General features: G+C 39.6%; 1 protein-coding gene across 1 annotated transcript in view; it reads left to right on the forward strand.

Moving 5' to 3' along the window:
- The first annotated feature begins 4,347 nt into the window (after window positions 1-4,347).
- The window catches only part of LOC121371463, a 30,847-nt gene continuing 21,318 nt past the window's right edge, over window positions 4,348-13,876 (forward strand). Inside the window, exon 1 of the mRNA XM_041497373.1 lies at window positions 4,348-4,728. The gene's annotated coding sequence lies outside the window, so the exon portion shown is untranslated. The remainder of the gene's footprint in view (window positions 4,729-13,876) is intronic.

A 13,876-nucleotide genomic window follows, 5' to 3' on the forward strand; every position in this document is an offset into this window, starting at 1 on the left:
CTCTTTGGCTCAATCCTACCGGGACATTCCAAATTCCATAACACCATACCACCCTCCGCCTGTTACCAGCTACGGTCGGACTGCTGGTGCTCCCCTGCACCTGCCAGTGCAGTCGGTCCCCCCTCCAATCCACCCCACCCCTTTCCTGTCTTGGACAGAGGAGCCGGTCGAGGCCGACACCTGTGCCCAGGACAGGCGTGCGCTATAACAGCGTAATCTGAATGTGCACGTTAAACACTCTGACCTGATCTTATGTGCACGGAAATAGCATGAAACAAAGCAACAACATTGTATATTCTAATGTTACAACTTCTTTCTACACAACTAGACACCCGCTCTTTGTAACATTTCTCAGTATTAAAATAGACAATACCTACCATGTGCTTCACACAGTTAAAGTTTGTTTTGTTTAACGACACCACTAGAGGACATTGATTTATTAATCGTTGGCTATTGGATTTCAAACATTTGGTAATTATGACATATAGTCTTAGAGAGGAAACCCGCTACACGTTTCCATTAAGTAGCAAGGGGTCGTTTATATGCACCATCCCACAGGATAGCGCATGCCACGACCTTTGATATACAAATCGTGCTGCACTGACTGGAACGGGAAATAGCCCAGTGGCACACTGACAGGAATCGATCCTAGATCGACCGCGGATCAGGCGAGCGCGTTACCACAGGGCTTCGCCTTCCCCCCCCCCCCCCGAACAACAACAAACAATATACAAATGAAAATAAGTATAATTTAAAATTTTGGATTGAAATCAAAATGTTTTGAATAAATAAATAATTATCAGTAGAATTTAAAGAATTCCAAAACATTTCTTTTACCACATATATCTATGATACAATGCATTTAAAAAATTTGTATAGAAATAAAAAAGTTAAAATAAAAGCATCTGCTAAAAGGTTTACTAAAGTAAACAAAATTATTTTTGCAAATATGTCTCATAACATCTTCCTTCTTATTTCTTTTTCACAACCTTAGGATTGGGCGGGGTTCAAGAGGCAGATGACCCGAATTTCCTTTTATTAAAGTTATATTTTCCGATGGAGCTTCGCCATCTAACCCGCTTCCCCTTGCATAATTTCTTGCACATGCACCTGTTTTTAGTTTAACAGTTGTGTGTACCTAAAAAAAAGGACCTCAATTACTGTCATCTCTTCACTTTTACTGACACAACCTCCCCTCCCCTCCCCGTTAGTTATTGTGGACTAGATACGGCCCTGGACGGTTAATTTTATTCCACAACATTTGCTAAATGAAATAAAGACACGTCATGTGGTAGACATCTTGATTTTGAGTTTTCGCTCTGATTAGCTGTGCTCGGATGTCGATAATGCAATTACTGACTTGAGGAGGATCCTGTGCACATCACAGCGGTTCCAGGACACCTACATCGTGGGGGTGAAAGGTGAACCCGGTCTGGCAGAACTGCTGGTGAATAATTGAGAGAGTTTAACGAGAAAGTTGGATACGTGATCAGCTGTGAACCCCGAGGTCAGAGTTCAAATAAACACTGCCGATTGCTTCTAAAGTATTGGCAAAGTCTGCGCTGTACCCCCAGATAGAGATTGTTTATTTATATCTAGAATTTGTGATTAACGTCTTTATTGTTGCTTGTTGATTGTAGATTTACTCGATAATATGCAGATTTGAATATTTGTTCAGTTAGGAAAATCGCGTTTCTCTTATTTTGCCAGAAGAGATTGTCTTATGGTTGCATTATTATTACCCTTCAGGGCCGTACTACAAGCTAGACCCAAAATACATTTTAAAACTGAAAATAACACCTTTCTTACCTTTAATTTCAAAAAATTTAACATACTTTTTTAACATAAATTTTTAACATACTTTTTTGACGTTCTAACAATATAGAGTAATGCCAGGACAGATTATAAATCAATTCAAAATAACTAAATTTCCGTTACATCCATTACAACATAACGTCATCCCATTGGTTCAGACGTAGCAACGGGGGTTTGTTCAATTTTAGGTGAACGTAAAAGAAATAACAGACAATTCTTAATTCTAAAGTATACTAAGTACGTTAATATTATCAATTAGAACATAATATCTGCAGATCTACAATTTTATTCTCTTTAAATACTTGTTTAAAAATTAGTACAGTGTCAAAAAGTGTGTTTTATATATAAGAAGCCCTGCGACTAACCATCATCAAACATGACTGGTACAACAAAGGTCTCTACCTTATCATTATAGAAGGACCACCCCATCTCTTGTTTGTACCACACAGGTGCGTGATTACAGTATTTTTGACACCAAGTAACCAATGATTATAGATTTTGGATAAGCAAACATTCCTTTTCTTTGTAAAATATTTATTGTATCGTCTTACGAAGTAAAATGGCAAGATATAGGTATCACGTTTTCTACGGCGGCGGCGGCGTTAAAGTTTCACGTTTAGATCAGTTTCTCACAAACTATAAGTCCTAGGTCAGTTAAACTTGGTTTGTAGTTGCACCCATGGCTGTTCATCACAGTGCATGCACTAGACAATGGTTTCAATAGCTGTTGGGTGTTTTTATATTGTAAGAATTATGTCAGACAAATGTTATATTATGTCGTAACAAAATAGTTTCAGTTTTTTTGTTTTGTTTTGTTTTTGTAATAAAGGACGTGGTATGTAGTATCCTGTCTGTGGGATGGTGCATATAGAAATTGGGGGGTGGGCATTGTCACTCGAAAAGAGTCGCCCGGGGCGTGGCGACACCGGGTTTCCTCTCGCATTATCTGTGTGGTCCTTAACTTATTGTCCGACGCAAATAAAAATGTTGTGTGTTTCGTTAAATAAAACATTTATTCCTTCTTGGTTTTCTTTACAACTTGTAAACAAACAACACACACTTACATACGCACGCGAGCACACACACACACACACACACACACACACACACACACACACACACACACACACACACACACGCGCGCGCGCGCAAACATGCATAAAAAAACCCATACCTACCCCCTCCCCCACACACATTTACACACACATACACACACACACACACACACACACACACACACACACACACACACACACACACACACACACACACACACACATACACACACACACACACACAAAACATATAATTACACACACAAAAGAAGCAAATCCATCCACAACGTTGCTAACGATCTAATTATACTAGTGTGGTGTTTCTCTCCGGAGAGATTAAGAAGCTGTCTCCGCCTTCCGTTCAAAGACCAGATAAAACTAATGTTAAACGGATGTGAAAAGGGAAGAAATAAATCCACGGTCTTCAGCAGGCTGGAATCAGATAGGCTTCATGGGAATACTCCAGGTGCTTCTCTTTTTTTTATGCTAAAGGCGTTTACCATAAATTTTTGAAATTTTTCATCCTTTGCGCCTCACCATAAAACAAAGACTCAAATGAAAGACCGGTGCGCTGAAGTGAAAACCAAATGCTTGTATCGTGTGTTGTTGGTTATATTTGGAAAAAGAATCACTTTAAGTGTGCGTTGAAGAATGGTGGTTTCGTTCCGATTTACCGCCTGCTAGGCTCTGTAATTCTGCTGCCTGAGTTAAGGGTTTTCAAGAAATCATCTCATGGGGAGGTGGAGAGAGGAAGTCAACGATTGTTTATCGATAATTCAGCACAGTGTTTTATGAGGGTTACTGGGTGTCTGACATATGCTGATTACGACATTTGGTTTAAAAATAAAGAAGATCTTTTTCGTCTAATAGTTCTGACTAATGGTGATTACGAGAACTGGTTTAAAAAAGAGGGAATAACCCCTCTGCCGTCAAATAAGATCTGGGCAATGCTGATTATGACATTTGGTTTGAAAAGAGGTAAGAACCTCTCTGCCGTCAAATGATGCTGATTGTGACATTTGGTTTTGAACATTAAAAACGAAACTCGCTGCCGCCAAATGAGATCTGAACAGATAGTAATTGCATTTGGTTTAGAAAATGAGATTTATGAAAACAACCCGCTGCTTTCAAATACGCTTCTCCTGAATGAAGCATGAGGCTTTATATATATTGACAAGACAGCACATACCATGTCCAATTCGTGGAACTCTAGTTGAAACAGGAAGGAATGAGGAGGATGTATTTTTAATTCATAGTGACTCTGCTGGATGCTGTTAACGTCAATAAAGGCATCTTATTTAATTATGTTAGATCTATGGTCGTTGTGTACTGGAACGAAACTCCACAATCACCCACCTACCCCCGACGTCATGTGAGTATTTATGGAACTGCCCTGGTGGCCACTGATGTCGAGATGACTGCAATAATTGGCTGTAGCCTTCTGTAGAGTTACTTTTCTCTTACACTGACAGGAAGCTACAGTCACGTGTTGGAAACAATAGCCACAACGCCTTCAGTTCAGTGAAGCATGACTGTTCAGATCAAATGTTGGGAGATTTTTGTGTACACTGTGCAAGTCGATCACTTTAAATGGATTTTTATAACAAAAACATCGGCGTAGATTGACAGAGTGGGATTGCTCTCCTTTAAAAACAAATTACAGCCCATATGTTTGGCCATCACTGACATTTGAGGTTTCCTTGGAAATACTGCTGAAACGGATCTGGAAGTGTGAACAACACTGTTCGCTATGACGATGTTTGAGAAAGATGATTTTCTAATGGAGCGAGGATGTGTGTGCGCTTCACAGCTTTCATTATGACATACTGGAGTTGACCGATGGTCAATATGATTACAGGTAGGACTTTTGAATATTAAATACTAGCAGATGAATATTGACACAAACAAAACTTCGGATTGAACAGTTTGGTAACAGGTTGCACTGGTTAGCTTCAGCTATAGCTTGGAATATACTGTATATATGTATATATAAGTAATAAATAAACTACTGAATGTAAGTGCTGAAAATTAGCGTTTAAATGGTTATCCCGGTATTATGCTTGCATTGAACAATTATTTTCGCGCGTATCCATGTATACTCCAGAGCAAAAAGAAAACAAAAACAAAAAAACAACAATACCACTCCCACGCCTCCCCCCAAACCCTGCCCCCCCCTCAATAAAACAAACAACGATAACAGCACCCCCAAACCCCCCCCCCCAAAAACTCCAACCAAACAAACAAAACAACAACAACAATAACAAAACCAACAACAACCAACAACCTACTCCCCCCCCCCCCCGCGCAAAACCCCATCAACAAACAGAATGAATGAATGAATGAATGAATGAATGATTAACGACACCCCAGCACGAAAAATACATCGGCTATTGGGTGTCAAACTATGGTAATGAAAACAAATAAGGTGATGATCAACATCAACAGAAAAATTCAAGATATAAATAAAAACAGTGTAAAGAACTGTGAGCAACAATACAAATACAAATATCACAGATAGATACTGACTTGTACTCTAAACTTCAATTTGTGCTGTATTGGCCATTCTCAAAGAGAATGTTACACCCCTGCACCACGGTGAGGTTACAGCACGCGCAGGGGACAACAAACAGAAAACAAAATACAAAAGTCATGCTATCAGCTGTCTGTTACTGGCTGTCTCTCACTTGTATTCTGTCATTCTCCCTGTCTCTGTCTCTCTCTGTCTCTCTGTCTCTCTCTCTCTCTCTCTCTCTCTCTCTCTCTCTCTCTCTCTCTCTCTCTCTCTCTCTCTCTCTCTCTCGCTCGACCACGCTCGATGATAAGAAATCATTGCAGAGTCTTTCTTACACAATCAAAATTACACGTTGTTATTGGAAGGGATTCATTCTAAACGAAACAGAGAATTATTATCACTTTATAATTCACGTACGTGTACATTTATCCCGTTATGTAACACATGTTTAATAAACAAACCCACTTCGTGATTTTGACACCTACTCCACCTAAAATTTCGACAAAAGAGCAAAAACAGTGTCAAGAACTTGTGTCCATGTGAAAATTGAAGACCCACCTGAAAGGTCACGATAGAAAGAAAATGGGCTTTTTATTATGTAAAATAACTTCTCAGCACCTTCGTTCTAATGGAAGTACTTGAGAAAATTTGATGGTGGAAATGTCGGACCCTTCTCCACGTGGGAACAATGGAAGACACACAGAGAGCCAATAACAGGATTAATCTATTGTCGAGCATCAACAGTCTTGATACTCTTAACAACTCAAAACTTCAGCTCTCCGCCCGCGGCTCCGTGGGATACTTTCTTTAGACAACTGGTCGCCTCTTAGGAAATGATTTAAACACCGCACTGGGGAAGTGTGGTTTGTCTAAAGTAAACTACATGGTAACACAGTTGTCATGTGTGCCACACATGCTCATATTTATCTGAAACCGTACCATACTTTATAATGTAAAATGATTGTTTATTTGTGGAGAAAACAACAGTATTAACTCGAAAAAATGTGTTGGTTATGCACGGTTATATATTTATCTTTATATCCAAAATTATTGTAGTAATGCCATTTGTTTTTCATATAAAAATACACCCACCTATTCTGTCTCTCTCTCTCTCTCTCTCTCTCTCTCTCTCTCTCTCTCTCTCTCTCTCTCTCTCTCTCTCTCTCTCTCTCTCTCTCTCTCTCTCTCAAAATTGTTTGTGATGGTTAATAAGAGCGAGAGAGAGAGAGAGAGAGGGGGGGGGGATGGGGGGTGGGGGGAGTTGGCCAATCGTAAATAGAAGTGTGTGCTGTCCTTTCTCTGGCAGTGTGTTTATAAAGGTTCAACAGTCAGAAAATGGGCCCGGTTTAGGCATACCTTAACCTTGATAGCATACAGACTTGATGAACGTCCAGTAAACCCAAATGCTTACAGAAGTGGTGTGTTAGATTAAGCCATCATCTCTGTTTTGTATAGAGAGCCATGCTGAGCACTGCGACAAATACAATAGCCAGCGGTTGTAACTAGCGAAATGTCGGTCTGGGCTAGTGGAAATTATCATTTTTTTAAAATTATAATACATAAGGCATTAGGCAAAGCTTTTGTGAGGGCTAGCGACTTTCTCAACCATTTGTGGAACTCTGCTTGAAGCGTGATAAATTATATTATCACCCCATAGTCTCCAGTCACACCAAACTGCACAGGCTATCTTCTTTTTAACAAACCCAGGGCTGTTAGACGGAGACACAAAGTAGGGACTATAGTGACTGTGTGTAAAAGTTTAATACTGTTGGACAATGGACTCAGAACCTGTCTTGTTTTCTGATGTTGTTCTCTTGCCCTGTCCTCTACCTAACACTCTGAGCTGTCCGTCAAACTGACCCGATCATTGTCCGGCGTGGACGTTGTTTAATGAAGACCCGCTTCCGTGAGATAGCGAATCTAGTCAATGGAAAGGATCAAATGGGAGTTTAATTTGCTCCTGTGTGAATTCACAACTCTTTGTTGCCAAAGCCAGTCACAATAATTCCAGGTGAAGTGTCTCGCTCGCTGTGGGCTTCTGCTAACTCTAATGGAGGCACACAGGTCAACTGTCGCATGTCAGGGAAACCTTCACGCTTGCGTCTAACACGAATTGAAACGTGCGTCTTTAATGGAATGGGGCCATCGCTGAAACCGATAGCCAGAGTAGATAAGAGTGGTGAAAGCGTATGATACGTTTCAAGTTGATCCTGATAAGAAACTGGATGTATTACACTCAATTACTGACAATTCAGGATCCTTTGCGTCTGACTAAGTCGAGATATTGATGTCATATTATCTTGACGGATAGGGAATGACAAGGCACCCGCGGTACATGATCGCTTGTTAAAACAGAACTGATAATGTTTTGACTTTGGAGGTTAGAGATGTGTTCTTGGCAGACGGATTAAACTATAAACTAAACAATGCCAACTGGGAGCTATTATTCTGTGAGCACTAGCGTATTTGGTGATTGTATGTGAAACAGTAATGGATTGTTCCAGACTGATACCGTCATCGGGAAGATATGGTAAATATATTGCCCCAGACAGTCTATTCAGATTTACAAATAATACATTATTCTAGATTTTATTCAGAACATGTGAACTCAACGCATGATCACATTCTAGAGGTTACATGTCATAAGTTATGTTATTGTAACAAGTTTTAAGTTTATTTATTGCTCACGAGCATACAATTTACACTGTTTTTGCTTTGTGTTTGTTGCTGTGCTAGTGTTGTATGCTCTCAATACATAATTGATGTAAGTGATTGATTTAAATGGTTAATACTGCTAATACACCACTACTACTGTTATACATAATATATTCGTCGTCATGGTATTTCAAGGTATTGAATTACATGTTGAGATTTGATTGAGATGCATGAACACTTAGGTAACCGGTCTAGATGATGCATGATGTCGACCTTGTCACATCTTAGTTCGAGAGCAAATTTTAGATTTAGTGGTTATTTATAAGACCATTTATACTTAAACAATTCTGAAACAACATGACCCAACAGTAATAAGTGTACCTGTTAAAACAATATGTCATCATCAAGTAAGTAAAAGCCCAGTTTATTATTAGAATATGTTTTAAACACAGTACTGAGATGTGAACCCACACCGTCGACATTATCTGGAAGTGTTCATGCATCTCGAATATCAAAATATAATTCAATGCCTTGAAACTTTGCTCCGACTCCATGATGATGAATAAATTACTTTTATGGAGGTGGGTGGGTGGGAGTTTCTTTCGTTGGTTTGTGTTTGTGTGTTTAAATATTTAAGATGTGAAATTTTTTCATTTAAAACAAAATTAACCTAGTCTCAAAAATTAAATACAGGAAACAATTAACCACATTATCGGCGCATGTTAAGTTAAAACACCAATACGATAATCGCCCGTTAACGTTTTAATAAGGGGATATTGCAGGAATTGTATCCATTAAACGTTGTGGAACAGAGCGTAACGAACTGCTGTTCACTTAGACTGTATTCATAAGGCAGACTGCAAAATATATTAAACAGCCGATAATGTTTCGCTAACGTTTAACAACAGGATGCCGAGGAAACATATTGTTTGCAAAACAAAAATCAGTAAACATTACAAACAAAACGTTATTCAATAAAGCAGAACGGACTTGTCAAGACAAACCCATTCACAGGTGTTTTCACAAGACTGATAACCGCATTTGGCAAAGATCACTAAATTGTGCTATTAAGTCATAAAGAGGCGGTAATTTTCCTGTCTGGAAGCAATTTTGTGGCAATAAATACCTCGTACATTACCGGCAAGGACTTAATCGTCTTGAAGTTTCGTCTGTAACGTAATGGTGTAGACTACCGCATTGCTTTTCAGTCGTCCTATGCGTCCATGTTTATGCTGTGCGTCTGTTATCAAAATCAGCTCCCTTCAAACTTTCATTTGATCCACTCAGTGTTATCTGAAAGTAAATCATGTTTGTGGGAAATGTTTCTTCTTGCTAATGGACGGTAATTGCGGAAAGTTGAAACACCAAGAAACCTTCCATGTAAACAATTAGTAGGAAATAGTTTACTGACCGACTCAGTAATTCGGTTTTGAAGCTAACCCAGAAATCATCGGTGGTTGACCATCAAAGACTAATTACGTACTTGTGGGAATGGGAAGAATGGTTCCAGTGACCACTTTTTCCTTTGACGTGTTTAGATTCCATTTTGAAGACTAGACATGTTGACAGAAGCCAGTTATTTTCCAAACTTCATGCTTCAATATGTTAGGTAACACGTTTTAGTTAACAACAACATTCTCTTCAATTAGAATATGAAAACCCTTTGCACATCTAGTAATTGGAAGGAAAGACGTGTTATTTTACGACGCACTCAACACATTTTATTTACGGTTAAATGGCGTAAGACATATGGTTAAGAACCACAAATATATAAAGATAGGAAACCCGCATCCCACCATCCCACAGACAGGATAGTAAATACCACGACCTTTGTTACACCAGTTGTGGAGCACTGGCTGGAACGAGAACTATCCCAATGGGCCCACCGACGAGGATCGATCCCAAACGGAAAGCGCATCAAGCGAGCGCTGTACCACAGGGCTACTTCCCGCCCCATCTAGTAATTGCTACAATTCTGAAACCTTTATAGAGAGATACATTACGTTTAGACTATATTCGAGGTGTTTAAAAGATACACAAAGCTGCTTCCAATAAACAGGCTGAATATTGTACAACAGACCCTACACAAATGTTTTAGATATAAATATATGGATGGATTATCTGTAAAGAGATAGATGTGTAAATGGACGAAGAAACGGACGGACGGGTGGATAGATAGATAGTCTTAAATTTAACATATGCTACTCCTATGTGTGCTCATCTTTAAAACATTAACTTAATGCACATAAATCATCAAACTGTTGGTTTCTGAAATGTGCAAATATGACAAATGAGACTGTAAACAGATACAGATTGACTTGAGAAACATCTTCAATTAAATATTGTAACTTCTAACTGACGTAAAATCGATGCCGTTTGGTAAATCTACAGCCGAGCTAGTCAGGCAATTATGTCGAATTAAAAAAAAAGCAAACAGAAAACAAAATACATCCACACAAAACAAACAACAACAAATAAACAGCATTTGTCAGCATTTAATATTATGGTTAATAGTATTTTAATGAATCTAGAATTATAGCAATGAATAAATACATGCACACATACACATACACACATAAATACACACACACATACACACGCACGCATGCACGCACGCACACACATGCATGTATCGACACATCCACATCCACACAAACACACACACACACACACACACACACACACACACGCGCACACACACAGACAAACAAACACACCTATTCACTACACCACATCACTTACAAACAGGCCAACACACACACACCCATCCACCACATCACACACAAGCACACAAAAACGCACACACCCCTACCTACCACACCACATCACACACAAACAAACAAATCAATACACACACACCCATCCACTACACCACATCTCACACTGTCACGGGGATCCTATAATACCCGTAACTGAATAAAACACGATTATCCAAATATCTATCCTAACTGTATATCTATTAGATCTCTCTGTAACGGGCAGTTATACCCGCGTGGCTCGTCTCTAGGTATGATCAGAGATAAGATCTTATATAAAGTATGTATAATATAGCACGTTTAGTTCACTAGAAAACACAACAAAAACACAATACACTTTGGAATCTGTATTAATCTACGCTGACAAATGTACTGCCGCAGTAGTTAATTAACAACAACATATAATAACAGCCCAGAACTGATCACTTAATTAGTTAATCTCTAGGTGTCTAGTTTACACAATATTCTAATCACTTCACCGTGACACAACACTCACACGTGTGATAATTGAGAAACGCTTCCAGGGGAATTTAAGTAATAAAGGAATTACAACTCTATTCCTAACTGGTTAATTTTTAATTAATCTTTAACTACTCATTCAATAACATTGTAATACAGAATTAAACTGGTACCTATCACAATAAAGACAATAACCCACAGTTTACCTAGGTCCTCTAGGATGACTGGTTAAGCTTTATATATATAGAACAGTGAGCCTACAGTTTACTGCGTCAGATTACCGGCAGCACCGTCTAAATAATATTGGTATTATACAGTATTAAAATATTTAAAGTCACATCAATCACATCAAGGTTATACAGCAGAGCAGAAATAATATATAATTACCAGTCCGGACGGACAACGTTCCCCCTGGAAGCCTTCCTATGTTTCTCCCTGATATCTCTAAAACCCTAGCTATTTATTATGAAAACCCAGTATCGCCTGGGGGTACATCGCGGCATCGAATACCTACAAGTGATATTTCCACAGCGACCAAGACGACAATTTTCCTTCGATGGCCAGACTTGCTGACGCCTAGTCGCCAAAATCACGGTCGTAAAAACTGCACTCGCGGAGGTATTACGTAACTACTGGCCACATGGCCTCCGCACCTGGGCTGGGTGTGTATTAGGCACAGCTCGACCACGGTCGCGCGGAGGTATTACGTAACAAAGTGCCCATCTGGGCTTAAGTGCATATTGGAACTGCACACGGCCCTCTAAAACAATTAATATCGCCACAGGCGAAAAGAAATAAGAGCATGTTCCGTCACACACACAAACAAACACACCCATCCACTACACCACATTACACACCAACAAACAAACACACACACACACACACACCCTCATGCACCACATCACATCACACCCAAACACACCCATCCACTACACCACATCACACACAAACAAACCAACACACACACACACAAACCTATCCACCACACCACATCACACACAAACAAACCAACACACACACACACACACACACACACACACACACCTATCCACCACAGCACATCACACACAAACAAACCAACACACACATCCCTATCCACCACACCACATTACACAAACAAACAAATCACACACACACACACACACACACACACACACACACACACCACATTACATACAAATAAGCCAACACACACACACCCCTATCTACCACACTACATCACACACAAACAAACACACCCATCCACTACACCACATCACACACCAACAAACCATCCACTACACCACATCACACACCAACAAACAAACACACACACCCTTATCCACCACACCACATCACACACAAACAAACACACCCATCCACCACACCACATCACAAACAAATTAACACACACACCCATCCACCACACCACATCACACACACTTACACACCCATCCACCATACCACATCGCGCGCGTGCGCGCGCACACACACACACACACACATATACATCCACCACACACATATCCACCTAACCTCATTACACACGAACACACACACGCACGCACACACACAAACACACACACACACACACACACACACACACACAGAGAGACACACACACACATACATCCACCACACCACATCACATACAAAGAAACACACTCAGACATACATACATCCACCACACCACATCACACAAATACACTCAGAGATACATACATCCGCCACACACCACACACACACACACACACACACACACACACACACATCGATAAAATCGATGCCCAACACAAGCAGAACTATCGTAAGAATAGTTGTGTCATAAAGAATGTCTGTGCGAATGGTGTTACTTCATGGCATTTGACGACCGGATTCGTAAATTATTAATGTTATCGAGAGACCTAACAGTCGAGGAAGATGAACAGTAATTACTCCTTTGGGGAACCTTAGTCCGCCAACTTTGAAATAATAGTTTTATTCATAGATGTCGCTCTGTTATTTTAATTAATGTTTGTAGAAAAATCACATTATATTACTTGGCTATTAAATGATATTTCACAATGAAAATCTGTCGCTAGAATATTTATTTTTAAAACACAACCATTCAAAAGCTTAATTAAACATTTATAGATGTGTGATTGAGCATTTGACAAGGACATCGTTTACAAGAACTGTCGCAGAAAACATAATTTTAAAATGAGACAAAATTGGAAGAAAAAAACCCTAGTGAACCGAACATCTGTATCATTACCCCTTTTAACGACTGTAGTTTTTTGGTGAAATCGCCAACAATTTAATCGATTTTTAGGTACAACCCTTTTCACGATTGGCCTATTATTGAGCGTTGGTGCTAAAATGTTCCATTACGAGTCTTTTAGGTAATGGCAAGTTAGTTCATTATGACCTGCTTATACTATGCGAAGTTTAATAACGATTTCATCGCTGGAGGAACCTTAGCAGACCACGAGGCCGTTTAACCTGGATTGCCTTGATGATCCTGTTAGGGATAAGGGATCAGACAGTCTAATTTGACTGTAAACTGGAGCGGGATATTGCACAGTGATGGAGTTACGACGGGCCATAAGATCGATAGACCCGATAAACTGTTAGTGGATCCTATGAGTTATCGTCCTTCTCAATCA

This window comes from Gigantopelta aegis, chromosome 4, assembly GCF_016097555.1.
Source record: "Gigantopelta aegis isolate Gae_Host chromosome 4, Gae_host_genome, whole genome shotgun sequence".
In the NCBI taxonomy this organism is placed as follows: domain Eukaryota; kingdom Metazoa; phylum Mollusca; class Gastropoda; order Neomphalida; family Peltospiridae; genus Gigantopelta; species Gigantopelta aegis.